General features: G+C 45.1%; 1 protein-coding gene across 6 annotated transcripts in view; it reads left to right on the plus strand.

Annotated features, from left to right (window-relative positions):
• Positions 1 to 16,148, plus strand: part of DAB2IP (DAB2 interacting protein) — a 167,879-nt gene that overhangs the window by 66,285 nt on the left and 85,446 nt on the right. The gene's annotated exons all lie outside the window — the stretch shown is intronic.

The raw sequence follows: 16,148 nt of genomic DNA on the forward strand, positions 1-16,148 counted from the left end.
GCCGAAGCTGCTTTTTCTGTCTGAGCCATGACAGGATCTTTCAGTCCAGGAGGGATGTGTTGCAGGGAATGTGCAGGTGGATTGGATGAAGCATTTGACATGGGATGGTCAGCGCTGGAGCAAATGCAAGTGATATAAAGGAGAAATGAGACCTTGGTTTTATTCTTCCGCTCAATTAGAAAGTACAGAGGCTCTGTAGTGGATTTGTATCTGTTTATGTCCGTGCAGATTGATGTCAGTGTGTGCATGAGACAGGCACGTTCTAGGTAAATTTACGTGTAAATTCCCATGCAGATCAAGGTCATGGTTGGGTAAGACAGACTCCATTACGCAGAAACAAACTAGTGGCTTGCTTTCAACCTTATATGAATCATTTCGGGGAATGACACATAAGTACTGAAGTGCCAGGAAAAGTGTGTGTCTGTAAAGGATGCCAAATTGGACATAGGCTGATGTAACCATTTGTAGTAGTAGCATTTTCATATATCAAGAGGGTACTTCAGAATCCATTAAGTAAATGTTTCACTTTTAAAAGCAATGACAACTTTTACTTTGCTTTAGTTTAGTACTTATTCACCGGAGGGGCCGTGAATTTGTGAAGCCCGCAAATGACAAGTTAATCTGGATTTTCCCTTACCTGACCTATTCCAGCCTCCTAAGCTTTTTCCTTCTGGATTGTGCAGGTAGAAGGATTGTGCTGTCAGTGCAGAGTAATATTTCAGGGGTTGCTATCTAGGAAGACAAGAGTTGATTTGATTTGTGTGCTGCAGTTTTCACAAATGCTCAAAGTAGGGCACTGTGTTCCGTATGGAAGAGAAGCCAGTGGAACCGGGGATGTGCCTCCAGTGCTGCTGCTTCCCTCAAAGGACAGGCACATCAGACAATGTTGTGTTCTGCCTAGATGAGTTTTGTTTCTTTCTGTGCATTGGCAGGACCGAGCATGGGAATTAAGTGTTTTGGCCAGCCCTGCAGCCAGAATCATTTTCCCAAATTAAGCCTTGTTATTTCCCTGTCCTCCCAGCACAAGAGCCTGGAGCTTGCTGGGCAGGGTCCTTCAGGGAAAGCCACATTTACTGCAACTTTTCCTTAAAGGGATTCAGTGAATGGCTGTAGAGCATTTCCAGTGTAGAGCTGAAAAGGGTGGGTTAGAGGAGAAGGTAGCATTTGGCAGCCTTGAATAAACCCCAAAGATTTGCTTATATCAGTATTTAGAAACTGAAAATGAAAGGCTCCCATCAGGCAGGTGTCAGTCAGAAATGCTGTATCTGTGATACCTCGACATGCCCTGATGTGGAGGAAACCATCTGACACGTGATGGCTTTTGACAGCAAGATTTAGACCCTTGGCTTTCACAGTAGTGTCAGGTCTGTAATGTAAGCGAGTGTCCTTCTGCAGAAGACCTTGGCCTTAGGTCCTGTTGCTCTCAGAGAGGTGAAAGAAAAGCAGCAGCTGGGCTTCTCAGCCATGCAGAGAGGGTTTGGGTTACAGGAGATAATTTTATCTTCCTGAACATTCCCATCCACATCTGCTAAAATGCACAATGCATTCACTTCTCTGTGTGAAAGGGCTGGAGTCCTTTCGATCCCCCTCCTGCATTTTCTGCTGTGCTCCCTTGTCTTTCCTGAAATCCAAGAACTGTTTCAAGGAAGCATCTGGTATTGGAATATTTGCCTTTTAAATATTTGATTCTTGACTCCATCTTGTATCCAAGCTGACTGATCACAGACCGCTCCTTTGCTCATGGATATTCCCATTGTAACAGTGCTCTGGTCTGGAGCTGTGTAGGATTTCTGCAGGAGATGCCATAGCAGAAATAAATAGTGCAATAAATGCCGTCAGAACACTCCAGGTTGAAATACTGACCTGCAGCAGATCATAAATGATTCTGTGACTTGGCTTTTGTGCATCTAAAGTGGTACTGTGTCATGCTTCTTGGTTTCTTTATTTTTCCTTCTCTTGCACGTCCTGGTTATCCTGCTATGTACAGCAGGTGCGTATGGATAATGTGCATGTACATGTACAGGCAGCTGACTGGGGGAATGGGTAGAGCAGAGAATAGAATATAAAGAAACAAATCTGTGCTTTTTATCCTGTGTTTGATTATTGAATGTACTTAAATACATCATGGAAATTTAAAATGGAAAATTATTATCTCCTACAATAGTGAGAAATTTGTACAGTGTGAGTTTTATGACAAAGGAAAACAGGGAAATAACGTGAAACGTAGGAAAAGTCACGGAATGTTTCGCCCTTTCGTTTGGGATTCACCTTGTTGATTTTGTGCCCATAAGGGCTGGTTTCATACCTTGCCATGGCACAAAGCGAGCAGCCAGGTTTCCAGTGGGGTCTCACAGAGCTGCTCTTCTAAAGTGGAGTTACTGTGTACGGGAAGGGAGCTGACCCCTCGGAAATGGGGGTTCCATCTCAGGTTGATGTACCATCCACCAGTGCTCCCCTGGCCATGGCCAGGCAGATGTTTGCAGTTGTCACGGGCTCTGTGTGTGTGTTCAGATCAACTGTGAAACCTGAGAGAATTCCAGGTTTGGAAACCCTTGGGTAACCATTTTTTTCTCTATAGAGAACATCTGGGGGATTGCCCAGAGTGGTGTGTTAGAAAAATACACTGATTACAGTCAAGCAGAGCTTATGTTTGCAGAAGAAACATGGCTGTTTCTCATGGCATTGGATTTTACAGTGACCGAGAAGAGACCTTTTGTGGACCAAAGGGTTTGCACTAACTTCAGTAAATGACTATGGGGTTCATATGATGGAGTTGGCCAGATTTTGACAGTCTGTTACATCCTGGGAGTCCTGTTACTGTAACAGTGATAAATTTACTGATTGTGAATACAAGAAGTAAAATCAGACCAAGCATAACAAGAATTCTGTGTGAGGGGTGCATTAATCGGGTACAAGCGATTTGTGTAAGTGCGAGATTTCCAGGAGGATTGCAGACCAAGTGCTCCTTCCCATTTGTTGGCTGCTTGGATTGCTCATTAAACCTAAAAAGGGTTCGGTAAAAGTGGCCTTTTGCTGACAATGTGTGCTGCGGCCTGATTTATTACCGCAGCTAACCAAGTTTTTATCATGGAGCCTGAATGTTTCTCTTTGTAGCAGCCTCTCTGGAAACAGCCACAAATCAAGCATTTGGCAGATGGATTTGCCTTAATTGGACCCACATTTCTCCTACAAAATTCGTGATGGAGAAAGTTTCTGGGTTGGGCTTTGGACACAGGGAGAACTGAGAGACGGTTGTTCTGCTGCGGTTGTTAATGATGGTGGTCAGTGTGTTTCTGGTTGTTCTCTTGTAGTGACCTTTTGAGGCCCTGCTGCCACGTTGTTACAATAATCTTTCTAAACCTAATTTCTGACAGTTTGTGAGGAATCTAAAGAGTGGGTTTATGTGGGTCTTGTATGGGGTTTGGAATGGTTTTTAAATCGAAATACATGAACTTTGTCCCATCTCCCCTGCAACAGGCAAAGGCTACACTAGCACTGAGAGGACAGCATCACTTCACAGGACAAATACCTTCAGACTGCCTTGATCTGGTGGAAGATGAGTGCTCTGTAGAGCTCCGTGTTCTGATGTGATCCCAGTGTAGATCATTCCTAGGGATGCTATTCCTCAAATTCATTCAGTGCTGAGGGACTCTGTTACTAACATTTGTGATAATTTTGCAGGGTTTTTTTCCTATTTCCAGAAGATAACATTCTATTTCAGCTTTTCTTGGCACTACAAAAGTCTGAGCATATGGTTGATTGTTAAATGAGCCTCAGCCTTGGAAGGGGTACAGCCGTGCCATAGTAACAGCAGCGACCTGCACTCCTGCGACTTCCTCTTCAAACCACTTTGTTTCTTTATCCCATCAAAAATCTCTGCTAAGAATCCACAGAGGGAAGAGGAAGTGAACAAGTCACGTCCTGCAGCGCATTTAACTCCTCATCTGGTGCTCCTGCAGGCTGTCTTGTGGGTTTTCAATGTGCATAAAGCTGATTTTGATGCAATAGGAGAGCATCAATAACTCATGAACGTCTGTGCTCTTGCAGTCAACTTAGTGTGTGAGTTCTTTCCAGGTCTCATTATCATTTGTTTATTCCCAGCAAACTTGATACGCCAAGTATTTTTAGGCGTGATGAAAGTGGTTAAGTTTGATGTGGATATGGTGCTGGAGAGCTTTTGTTCTCTTCTGCCTCCTTACTCCAATGGCATTTGTAGCGAAGCTTTCTAAGCAGGAAGACTTGCAGTAGTAGGTGTGCATGGTGAAGAGTGACACTCACAGCGTATTCAGTACAGTGCAGTGGCCTCTGGTTTTAATGATAATCAAACTACTGTGAGGAAACACTGCTTGGTTTGTATTGGGAATCCATTTGGCACTGTCAGTGTCGATAACTGAAATGCAGAATGAAGCATCTTGCAAGGTCAGGATGAGGAATACCTGGAGGTCATGGTCTCTGCAGGTCTGGTACCATGGGCAGTGTCTGCTCCCACCCCTGGTCAGGGCACAAGCATCGGTAGCTGAAGGATTCAAGCACAGCCTCACGACTGAGCCTGGCCTCGCAGAGCACCTGCGTTTCTATCAAGGCTACTTTGTCCTGGAATATGCAAATCAGTCTGTTAATAGGGTTCCTTTGCAAAATATTTCTTGAACCAGAAAGTTAATTACTGATCTCTAATTAATGGCTACGTAAGGAGGCTGGAGCAAAAACAGAGAACTGCTTTGAAGGAGAGATGCAGGAGGAAATTACCAGTTCTCCCCAGAAACTGTTCTGTTCCTCATCTTCTTATGGTATTAGGAACTTTAGAAGCTGGTATTCATATATTTTTAAAAGGATAAATCTCTTAATGGAAAGAGGGAGTTTGGGGGAGGCACTGAAACAACAAATATAATCCTTGATATGGAAGAAAGACCAATATTCATACAGCAGAGCCTTGGCAAAGCTCAGGCTCTTCCCTGGTCAGTGCTCCTTGCATTACATGCTCTTGAGGAAGGGAAGTAGAACTCCTGGTAGATCTGGGAGGTTGCATATCCATTGCACCAGCCCATGGGTACAGAAATAGTTGTTCTAAAGCCCTCTTCAGCTGCTCCAGCCCTGAGAGGGACTGAGAACAACCTGATGCCTTTCAGCTTCTCCCAAGGCAACAGCAAGGTTTCAACTATTCTTGCTGTTAAATTGGCTTTTCCATGTGGATGTGAATCTGTGATTCATACCTGAGGCTGAGGTATTCAACGTTCTCAAAGACATATGTAAGCACTTCCCCTTATCCTACATATCCAGACTAACTTCCTAACTAAATATGGAGGTCATGTCTGATATCTTTCAGGAGCCAACTGTATTAATTCCTAGACATTTTTCAAGCCATAGGAAAATGTCAAGGGAAGGGCTAAGAGGCTGGAATTATTTTAACAGCCTTCCTCATGTTCCTCCTCTTCCCAGGTCCCTAACAGTGCTGTGCCCCATGGGGTGCAGCTACTGCTTTGACTCCACTTGGAGTCATGGAGCAAACTGATACAATCCTTCCTGCTTCGGCATATGCGGCACTATTGGGATAATTGGCTTCATGCATCTTGCAATTAGCTTGCAAAAATATGTTTTGCATTCCTGACCTTTTCTCTCTAAGCAAGGCCATTGTTTCACTGTCCTGCTTAATTACAAAATATAGTGTTGTGTGAGGGGAGAGATGACATCGTTGTATCGTTGCCTCTAATTTGACGAGACATCATAATGGGGAGTTTTCATACTGAGGGCACTGAATTAGTGTAGCGTGAAGCCACAGTGCTCCAAACCTACTAAATAAGGAGAAGTGAATTTTATGCTCTATCTTTTTGACATTTGTAATCAAAGCATTGTATTCCAGCTGCAGATGGTTAGTGTTTGAAGAATGTTTGGTAACTGCTGACAATCGGAAGGCTTTGTGTCGGCAGCGGGAGAGCAGGTTGATTAATGGATGGAAGGATGCTGTCTTTCATTTTCCTCTTCTCACAGGCTGAATACACATTATTGACTCATTTGGCCATTGCCTGGCAGACACGATGTTGTGGTGCATCAGTGTACACCTCAGGGTTACAAGCAGATAGTTCTGTTCCTATCCTTCCAGCAAAGACTCGGAGTCAGGGTAACAGTTCAGTTGCATTGTGGCTGATGGTGTCTTGCTATTCCTCAGCTTGAAGACAGATTCTGCTACTCCATTAACATTTTGTTTCCAAACAGACCATTTATTCTGGCTTCGCTGCGGTGAGATTTTCATGTGCATGAATTTCAGTGCAATTACATTAGCATTACTCTTCATGTCAATAAACTTCAGGGGGAAAAAAAGAGAAGGAAAATGCCATCACTACAGCTTTTAGACCAGGAGACGCTTTCTGTGAGTTCTTGACCCTTCTGTTTGCTAGTTTAATTATTATTTGTTGACAGTAAGAACTAAGATACTTCTATCCCAGGCTGAAACACTCTGGCACACAGTGAAAGCTGCTCATGATGAAGACATGACTTTAATCTGAGAGGAGCAGTCTTGCTTTCCACAGGCCCCTGTCTCCTGGCCATGTGTTCCCTGTGCAGCAGATCCAGTCATCACGCAATTGCAGGAAGGTCAGCAAGTTGATTCCATGGCAGATTATTATTTAGGGGATGATTTTCTATTTGACCAGGGCACTGAACCAAGTCATTTAAACGCAGAGGAACGGGGAGGTGGCAGGTAAGGACTTTTCCTTTCAATGACATGTGCGGTTGCATTTAATGAGGTACAATGTCAAACTGTACTCTCGGTGTGTAGCCATGGGGGAGAGATATCCACTTAGCATCTGCCTCGTGTTCCATCTTCCAGAATGGAATTTCCCTTCTCGTAGGAGAAGTACATTGCTTGATGGATCCAATTTCTCTGTCCTCTACTCTGTCATTTCTATTGGCAATCAGTATTAGCAATAAACGTCTCTCTCTTGGAAGGAGGAAATGTTTAAAACCAAGTTTCGCTGCGTTCCATTGAAACTCTGCAAAACCTTGATTGGAAAATCCATGTGAAGGGCAGAGAGTTGTAAGTGAGCACATAACAACTGATGTTGGGCAGGGTTTGCATCCTTTGTTCGGGAGCTGGAAGACGCAGCTGTTTGACGTGGGTATCTTGTTATCCAATTTCATATTGCAGTGGTCGTGCACAGAAACGCGCTGATTGTAGCTGGAGGCAGCGTGTGCGCTGAGCTCACTGCTGGCAGCTCCTTGTACAGAGCACTGGGTGTAATGATGTTCGAGACTTGTGAATATAAAATAACTCTGTCAAGTTCATCCATCAGCTGGGAGGGAAGGGAAAAAACAGACCGGAGAAAGAATGCGCTCCTCTGTCCTTCCTCCTTACCACAGTCTTTAATAATGCCTTCTGAGGTAGAGCCCTGTCTTACATGATTATTAGGGAGATACCGTTTAGTTCATTCACATATGGATATCTTCTTAGGATACTGATATTATGATCTTGTTTATCTGGTTGGCAATGTTCATAATTTTAATTTTCAGTACAACTACAGAATATCTCACATTCCCTGGCAAAATTCAGGTCAGGTGTGATGAAGAGAAGCAAGAACTGATTTTAATTGAATGAAAGCACTGCATTTTCAATTGAATTAAAATGCAGTTTGTTTTAAAACACTTAACTGATTTGAACTGAAGCCAAAAATACAAATTTAGCTTTAATCCATGTGTGTTATATAAGTAATTCTATGAGAAAGGGATGTGGCATGCATTGCACATGATTGATGGTGTGCAAGAGGGTGGCATTCATTCACAAAATGATATCAGTGTATTAGTAATTATTCAAGCCACAGGCATTCTATCAGCCATTGCCGTTGCTCACAGGTACAGATGTCTCTGGGGTTGTGTTGGCCCTGCTCAATAGCCATGGTTGGGACATGAGAGATTACACATGTCCCTTGCTCGAACCATTCCAAGGTTCTTCCCCATAGGAGTCCCTCTGCAAAGTACTTAGCAAATGATTTAGATAACTCAGTTGTATGTACCTTGAATAATTAATATTTTGCTCTTCTTGCTGTGTGGGGAGATTTGTTCCATTATGGATGTGTTTGTTCCTACACAGAAAAAAAACACTTTAAATTATATGGATATGTATACAAAGAGAGAAGAATTTCTATATCATTTTTTTCCTGTCAAAAGAGAATTGACCGTGTGTGTGAGAGAGATCTTTGGCATTTTCAATCAGAATACAAAGTGTTTCTTACTGCCTTAGGACATAGGAACAATTTTAGTCCTGACTATTGCTAAAACCCAGTGAGAAGCTAATTTGAATTCCAGTTGCCAGTTGCTTGATTTTGGTGGTACTTGGATCTCTTTCATTTTAACCCGTGTGCTTTCAGAAGGTCAGGTTTGCATGCTTTAAAAAACAATACTGCAGTATCTTTCATTTCTTTTGGTACATTCTGAATGGGTTGCTTTAATGCTCTACTTTCATATTTTAGTCACTGACATGGCACTGCTCACTATTACTCTGTATTGCATCATTTTCACTGTAACTTCTTCCTAAGTAAACATGGAAAGATGTGTCTGTGCAGTGTCTGTGCTGGTGAGCAGAGAGGTCTTGGCCAGCATGGTACCATTAGCACCCATGGGAGTGCCTTGGTGGATGCTGGTGCCCAGCAGAACCAACAGGGAAGCAGCAAACACTGGCCATGCCTTTCCTGAGCTGGCTCCATCTGCAGAGGCTCTGCATGGAACCTCTCCAACTCACCCAGAATTAATTATTCACTGATCATCACTCAGACCTTATGGATTAGGGAGCAGGGAGGGAAGTTGGCAGGGGGTGGATAGAAGATGGAACAATTTGGATTGCAATTAGTATTTCATTTCTTTCCTTACTCCCAGTTTGCTTAAATTGGAGATTACGTGTGAGAACCAAGCGTGGATTTATACCCCAGCAGTGGAAGTTCCCTGTGCTCCAGAAACTTGCAAATCCACCACAGTCCTTAAGCTCCCCAAAGAGACAGAACACCCAGTTGGTTGGAGGAGTTGAAACGTCAGGCCTGCAAGTTTTGCTTAGAGACTGTTGCAGGGGAGCAGCAGTGCCCTGCCAGAGCAGGGACACTTCACTGGCCATGTCCTACCCTTATGATGATAGAATCATAGAATGGTTTGGGTTGGAAAGGACCTTAAGATTGTCCAGTTCCAACCCCTGCCGTAGGCAGGGACACCACACACTAGACCCTGTCACCCAGAGCTCTTTAGATATTGTCTCTCTCCATCTATTATCTCCCTTGTCTTCTTTCTAACTCCATGAGTATGCTCCTTGCCAGGAGCCTTCTTCAGGGATTATGGCTGTGGTGGATCCGTGCTGGATACCAAACCTATCTGGAAGCACCCCTGAGCAGACAGCCTCAACCCCAACCCGCCGGAGCATCAGCAGCCACAGAGAATGGGATTTTGAGTTTAGTCATTACAGAAATGCCAGCCCACAGCTGACAGTGTGCTTCACTTCTGGTGAGAACGTGTCTGATGGTGAAACCCCCAGGGGTTTTCTTGATTGTACCAGTAACCACAGTCTGGGTCCCACTTTGCAATAATTGCCCTGATGTCTGAGAGGTTGTTAGAAGGTCCCTGGAGGAAGGGGCCCAGTTGCGCTGCAGAATTTAGAGGTAAATGCTGGCAGACCTTCAGCACTTAGAGATTTTTTTTAAGTTAGGGCCTTTAATTGCTTTCTTGCATCTCTATTCTATTAGAAACTCTATGAGCCATCTAGGGAAGTGAGTCTAGCTAATATTAATCTCCTCAATCCTTCTTCCTATAACTAGTTGCTCCTGGCTTCATTTACACAGACATTTGAGCCCTAATGAGTGGGTAATAATTCTGACTCTATTTTAACATGTTCTCAGAGAACATGTAACTTAGGAGAAATCATCTGCTGACTTCTGCATTGGCTTTAACTGTCGTCTCTTAAGTGTAGCTTATGAGCTTTGTGTAACATTGCCGCGTCCCAAGGCTGCTGACGGCTCTGTGATATGTATTCATAAAGCAATTCCAGGTCCTTGAGTGAAACCTGCAAGAAAAGGGCACAGAATTATTTGTCTTTTCTTTCATTATCATGGCCCTCTTGTATCCGTTCTGACGTGCACTGGAGAGAAGTTTCTGACTTGATGCCTTTATCGCGAAAGCTCTCTCTTTGTGTAAAGCAAGGCAGGGTGTCTTGCCCTGCTCAGATAGAGTCACTCATGTTGAGGCTCTCACCAGTTCATGGTTGGCTTATTCCCTGCTCGAGAGCTTGGTTATCTCTGATGCATGGTATAAAAGGTTTCATTGCCTTAAAAAGTAATAATAGTCCTGTTTGAGGCGTGTGAAGCCTTTGTTCACAATTGCATCTTGTATCAGTGAGTCCCACAGAGGCAGGGAGATGTGTGATACATACCGTGTACCACCAGCATTTTTTAATCTATTGTTAGTTATCTTTCATCTTTAATATCTATTTCTTGGCATTTTAGTAAAAGACAGTAACTAGAAACAGACAGTTTATTCTTATTTTACCATGCATTATTTGCTGATAATTTGCTAAGGGGACATTTGTCATGTCGTCCCTCCTTTTCCAGCTGAAGAGCCTCCCTTAGACTGTTTTCCATGGTTTATATCACTTCTTGAGGCTTTCCCTAATAAATATATAGCATATGTACACTAGCACACCATTGGAAGAAACTGCTGTTTTTCCTGACAGCTGCTGTTTTCCTGACAGCACTGGCATGTGTGTGGTGTGCATCTGCAGGATAGGTGTCTGAGGGGTGCTGCAGCTGGGAAACATGAGGAACATGAAGATGGGGTTTGGTAGCATCCAGATTCTGCACTTTTGGGACCTGAAGAGAAATTCTGGGCTGGAGGAGGAGGGAGACAACAGGCTGCCGGGACACTCAGCAGGTAGTGTTACTGACTGAGCGCTACAAGGAGACCGGCTTGGAGCAATGTGCGCAGCAGTACAAAGACTGTGGACTGTCAGCATCCAGCCAGGCTGGTTAGCACCCCCCATTAATATCAGCGGTGCTGATGGCTGACAGCAAGAGCATGGGGGACCATCGTGCCATGGTTCTAACAGTCTGTGTCGGATACCACAGCTCTGTGCTGTGTCAGCTTGAAGTGGCGTGGCCCAAGCAAACCCCACACTTCTGGAGATGGAGGATGTGCTGCTGTGAGCTCCGTGCTCCTTGCTAGCACCAGGAGGGTGCAGGCTGCCTCCCTCCTGCATCGTTCTCACCTCTTCCCCTGGAGCGCTCGCCCAGAGCAGAGCTCTCCAGAGCAGGAAGAGCAACAGAGGCTCCAGAGCTCCCATGGGAACAGAGGCTCCAGAGCTCCCATGGGAACAGAGGCTCCAGGCCTCCCGCTCTGCCAGGCACTTCCTCAGCCCAGGCATAACACAACCTGCTGCCTTCACTCACCCTCCCTTTCCATCTCGGAGACTCGTCATCCCCTCTTGTCTCAGAGGAGCATATCCTTTTGTTAAAATGAAGTGATAGAGAGTCAGCATTACACAGAGGAATGAGTTATAAAATAATGGGGCTAATAAGCATGTAAAATAACCTGACTGTGCAAGAGTGCAGCCTATGGAACAGCAGCTGCAGCAGATATATTCAGGTTATCAGTGTGTGGCTATTTTGTGCTGAGAGAGCTTAGGTGTAATGAGAGTTCCTGCGTCACGGCACCTCTTGGCAATGAATAGTGACATTTTCCAATAACAACTTTTAGAAATGAAGAAACTCCTCTGTACGAATGTAGCTCTGACTGACAGCCTGGGGAGCTCCTCGCTCTGCCCTCACAGTAGCTGCAGCTTGTGTGGGCATGGCTGCTTTCCCTGTGCCTCCCAGACAACAGGTTTGTCCCTCACTGCTCCTTCAGGCTACACATGCCCCAGGGAGACTGTCAATGGACGGGGCTTGGAGCACCCTGCTCTAGTGGAAGGTGTCCCTGCCCATGGCAGGGGTTGGAGCTGGATGAGCTTTAAGGTCCCTTCCAACTCACCCATTTCTAACCCGTGCCACAGGCAGGGACACCTTCCACCAGAGCAGCTTGCTCCAAGCCAACCTGGCCTTGAACACTGCCAGGGATGGGGCGGCCACAGCTTCTCTGGGCACCCTGTGCCAGCGCCTCAGCACCCTCACAGGGAAGAGCTTCTGCCTGAGAGCTCATCTCAGTCTCCCCTGTTCTGGCAGGTTAAAGCCATTCCCCTTGGCCTGTCCCTACAGGCCCTTGTCTAAAGCCCCTCTCCAGCTTTATTCTCCTACGTTAGACTAATTTGTTCCAAATCAGCCCAAGGCATTCTTGCTCCTGACTCCAGCAGCTTACAGAATAGAGCAATGTGTCAGTATTTTTAGAGTCGGGTGAGTTCTGTATCACCTGCATCTCTGGCATTTTTACTTGCTCTGTGTGATGTATTAAAACCACAGACCTTGTCACCAATAAGCTGAAGAACCATCAGTCACCTCTGAGTAGATTTTCTGGACACTTTTCTTCCTCTTACATTATTTATTTCTCTTGCTAGAAATGTCAGTGCATAAAGAATGCAGAATTAAATTGGATTGGTGCTATTGGTGTTTGGTACATAGAGAATAACCCCGTTTGGTGTCTGTAAAATATATTGGAGTAACTGACCCCTCCAAACTGTGTTCATCCTTATCGAGTTAAACCCCTCATGCACCTCTGCGTATTAGGGCACTGTTTGCAGTAGTGATGAGGAGACTCTTTCTCTAGTAAATGTTGTGATCAGGCATTGCAGATGTTCCTGTAATCTCCTCACTGTTTACAACGATTTGTAAACCTTAAAAATGATCCAGATTTTATCTCACCTGAAAAATCCACTGAGGATTCTTCATTATTTTTGTGTTGAAAAATGATGCGAGTGGCAAAGTACCAAAAAACCCAACCCCAAACCAAAGAGCAACCCCCAAACCAGTCAGATGGGGCCTTTTGTGAAGATCACTTTGGATGGGCTGTTTCATCCAGTGATTTCATCCACCATTTGTATCAGAAAGTGCCCTGGAAAAGGTTCCGTTGCAGGCAAGTGTCCGGCTCTGGGTAGTTGTTTGTTGTGCTGCTTCTGAGGTCACAGAGCTCCAGTTTTTCTGTGTCACAGCATCCAATTCACAGCAGCCTCCCCACACACCTATTGTAAAGGTTCTGCATGTCCTTCCCGTGGTCAGCTTGACTTTGCGTTAACTACAAAGAGGACGGAGTACATTGCTTGGAATTCATGTCAGCAGCGGCCCCTTTTCCTGGCGCTCATCTTTGCGCTGCCCTTTTCCGTGCTACAGCAGGTCATGTTATTCCATGTCAGTGAATTTGCAGGAAGATGTGTCCTTTTCGTGGTGGTCACAGGCTGCTGCTGAGCTGTCGCGCGCTGAGAATGTGCTCCGTGGTAAATTGTGAGATTGCATAATTATGGCTTACACAACGCGCACAAGCAGAGCAGGGAATTACTCGTAGGCTGGACTGGGGAAGTCTGCGCTCTCCCGCTTTCACCACCAGCATTCCCCGCCAAGGGAATCCCTGCTACTTAACTTAATACACAGAGATGGGGGTTTCGCTTTTCTGGAGCAGCTGGGAAGGAAGGTGGAGGGGTTTGCTCTGAGCTCAGGGCATTTCTGCTGTTGCCGCTCTCTAATGGCTCAGGCAGGTGGTGACTTTCCCTGAATCCACAGTGTCTCCCGTCCTTGCTCGCCTGCATGCAAGGGAGTGGTTTTCCACAACAATTGGCAATTCCAGCTCTTGTTTTAAACAGCGTGCGAATGAAGCAGACTGCTCCCAGCCCTGTCTGCAGATGGGCAGTGCTTTGAATCCTGCTTCAACAACCACTGGTGCTAATTCTGGAGTTGGGGGAATACAGCAGGGCCTCACATGCAGCAAATCAGAGTCATTTCTCCGTTGTGATTTCCTCCTCTTCGCTGTGTCTGTGCTTTTCTTCCCCTTTGCTGCCCTTGCACCTCCAGTAAGGGAGCTTGTAACAGCAATGTAGTAAGTGCTTGAATGGCTGGAAGCCCTTTCATAGGAAGGAAGATGTGATTGTTAGTTATTTATTTTATTTTTGGGTAACACGACTGCAATACAAACGGGGCTTTGGTGCCTCAGGGCCCTGCATTCCTGGAGTAATTCCTTATGACATGTGTCAGGCTCTGTTTTATTCAGGTGGGTGGTACGATATTAAACAATAAAGCAAGCCTCCGTTTCCCTGCAACTGTATTCAGACACACAGTCCCTGGCACGGAGATGCTCATTAGTACGTCATATCCACGCTGGCTGTACCCAGCCTCAGACATTTGGCAAACACTGCGTGGGCTTTAGGAGAAATCATCTTAAATCAGTCACATAACCTACCTCCAGAGTGTCCTTTCTGCCCTAGCCTTTGTCCAGCAAAGATAAGGCTGCAAGAGACATTCCTTAAGTAATGCTCTAGATGAAGTGTGCACGTCTGAATGGAATATTGATTTTCTAATTGCTGGGCTGCTGTTAAATGAGTTGTTAGTGGGGAGCAGGGAGGGGGAGAAGCAACTCAAATGTGTTGTAAGCTAGCTTGGGTTGGTCTCTGCTAAACACACCAAGGCTGTTAATGGGAGAAATGCAGCAAATGGAATAAGGAGGGATTTGGTTTGGTATGATAGTGATATAGAGAGGGCAGTATCTTATGCAATACTCCCGGGAGGTGGGTTAGTCGCTCTGAATCATCCTTGGAATCATAGAATCCCAGACTGGTTTGGGTTGAAGGGACCTTAAAGCTCATCCAGTCCCAGCCCCCTGTCACAGGCAGAGACACCTTCCACTAGAGCAGCTTGCTCCAAGCCCCATCCACCCTCGCAGGGAAGAGCTTCTGCCTAAGAGCTCATCTCAATCTCCCCTCTGGCAGGTTAAAGCCATTCCCCTTGTCCTGTCCCTACAGGCCCCTGTCAAATATCCCTCTCCAGATTTTTTCTGGGACCCCTTTAGGTGCTAAAAGACTGTTCTAAGTTCTCCCCAGAGCCTTCTCTTCTCCAACTTGATCTCATTTGTTTATCTCCTTGTGGCAGTCCCTAGAAGCAACCTACCTGGGAGAGAAGCAGACCTCCCTTTTGAAGAGCCTTTAGTTGGGCACTTTGGGAAGTAAAATGCAGTCTGTGTGCTGAAGTCTTTATCGCAAGGAATCTTCCTGAGACAATAGAAGTGACTATCAGCTATGCCACATCCAGCAGATAAATACTTCTTACTATAGTTTCAGAAAGCACAGCATATGTTTCTGTGTTCAAATACATCCTCTCAGCAGAAAAACAGCTTCTTTATTTTTCTGAAGATTAAAATGCCAAATCAACTAATTACTTTTCTTTGAAAGCCTCCACCACATAAAACGCATACTCTCTTGGTGAACTAAATTGATTTATATTCATCCATTAATTCTTTATAGCCCATAATTTCCAGAACCACAGAGCTCTCTGGAAAATGTGCCCTATTAAGGGACAGACAGCTTTCTGCATGAGATAGAAATATGTTGGCATGGAAAAGAGCCGTGGGTGCAGCCGAGGCTGGGGTGGCACCAGGGGCTGTGCTGGGACACGGGCAGGGGCTCAAGGAGAACATCCTGAGCTGCTGGATAGAATTCCTGTAAGCTGAAAGGGGAATTGTCCTTCCTGAGGTAACAGAGGGCAAAGTACACGTCCAGGAAGCAGGGGCTGTGGTGTTGTACATGTGATGGTAAATGGGTACAGCACTGAATTTCTTCCCAAGCCATTGGATGCTCTTCAGTGCTGCTGCAGTTCAAGTCTGTGCATGTAATTTAATTGGGTGCCACGACCTTTCCTTTTGGGTGGCTCTGCCGTTGGCTCAAGAATACTTGAAATGTCTCCTAATGGCTCCATTGGTCTCATTTGCATTATCCATGGAAGATATTTTTTTTGTTATTATTAGGGGAGTTTAGAAAACTAATGAAATTAGAGGAGGGCTCTTCCAGTATGTGCATCACTGACTGGAACTGAGAGCTTGATAATGAAATTGGAATTCATCTACCTCTGTTTCGGGGTAGTAATAGGATGATGATGGAATAAGCCAAGGCATTAGGTACAAAACTGCCGGGTTTTGGCAAATGAAGGAGATGTTATAAAAGATTGTGTCTGACAGGAGGACAGCTTGGACTGCATGTCCAGAGATGAAGTGGAATTGGA

This window comes from Pezoporus occidentalis, unplaced genomic scaffold (genome assembly GCF_034315485.1).
Source record: "Pezoporus occidentalis ecotype Australia unplaced genomic scaffold, CSIRO_AGI_Poc_V1 ctg68, whole genome shotgun sequence".
Lineage (NCBI taxonomy): Eukaryota > Metazoa > Chordata > Aves > Psittaciformes > Psittacidae > Pezoporus > Pezoporus occidentalis.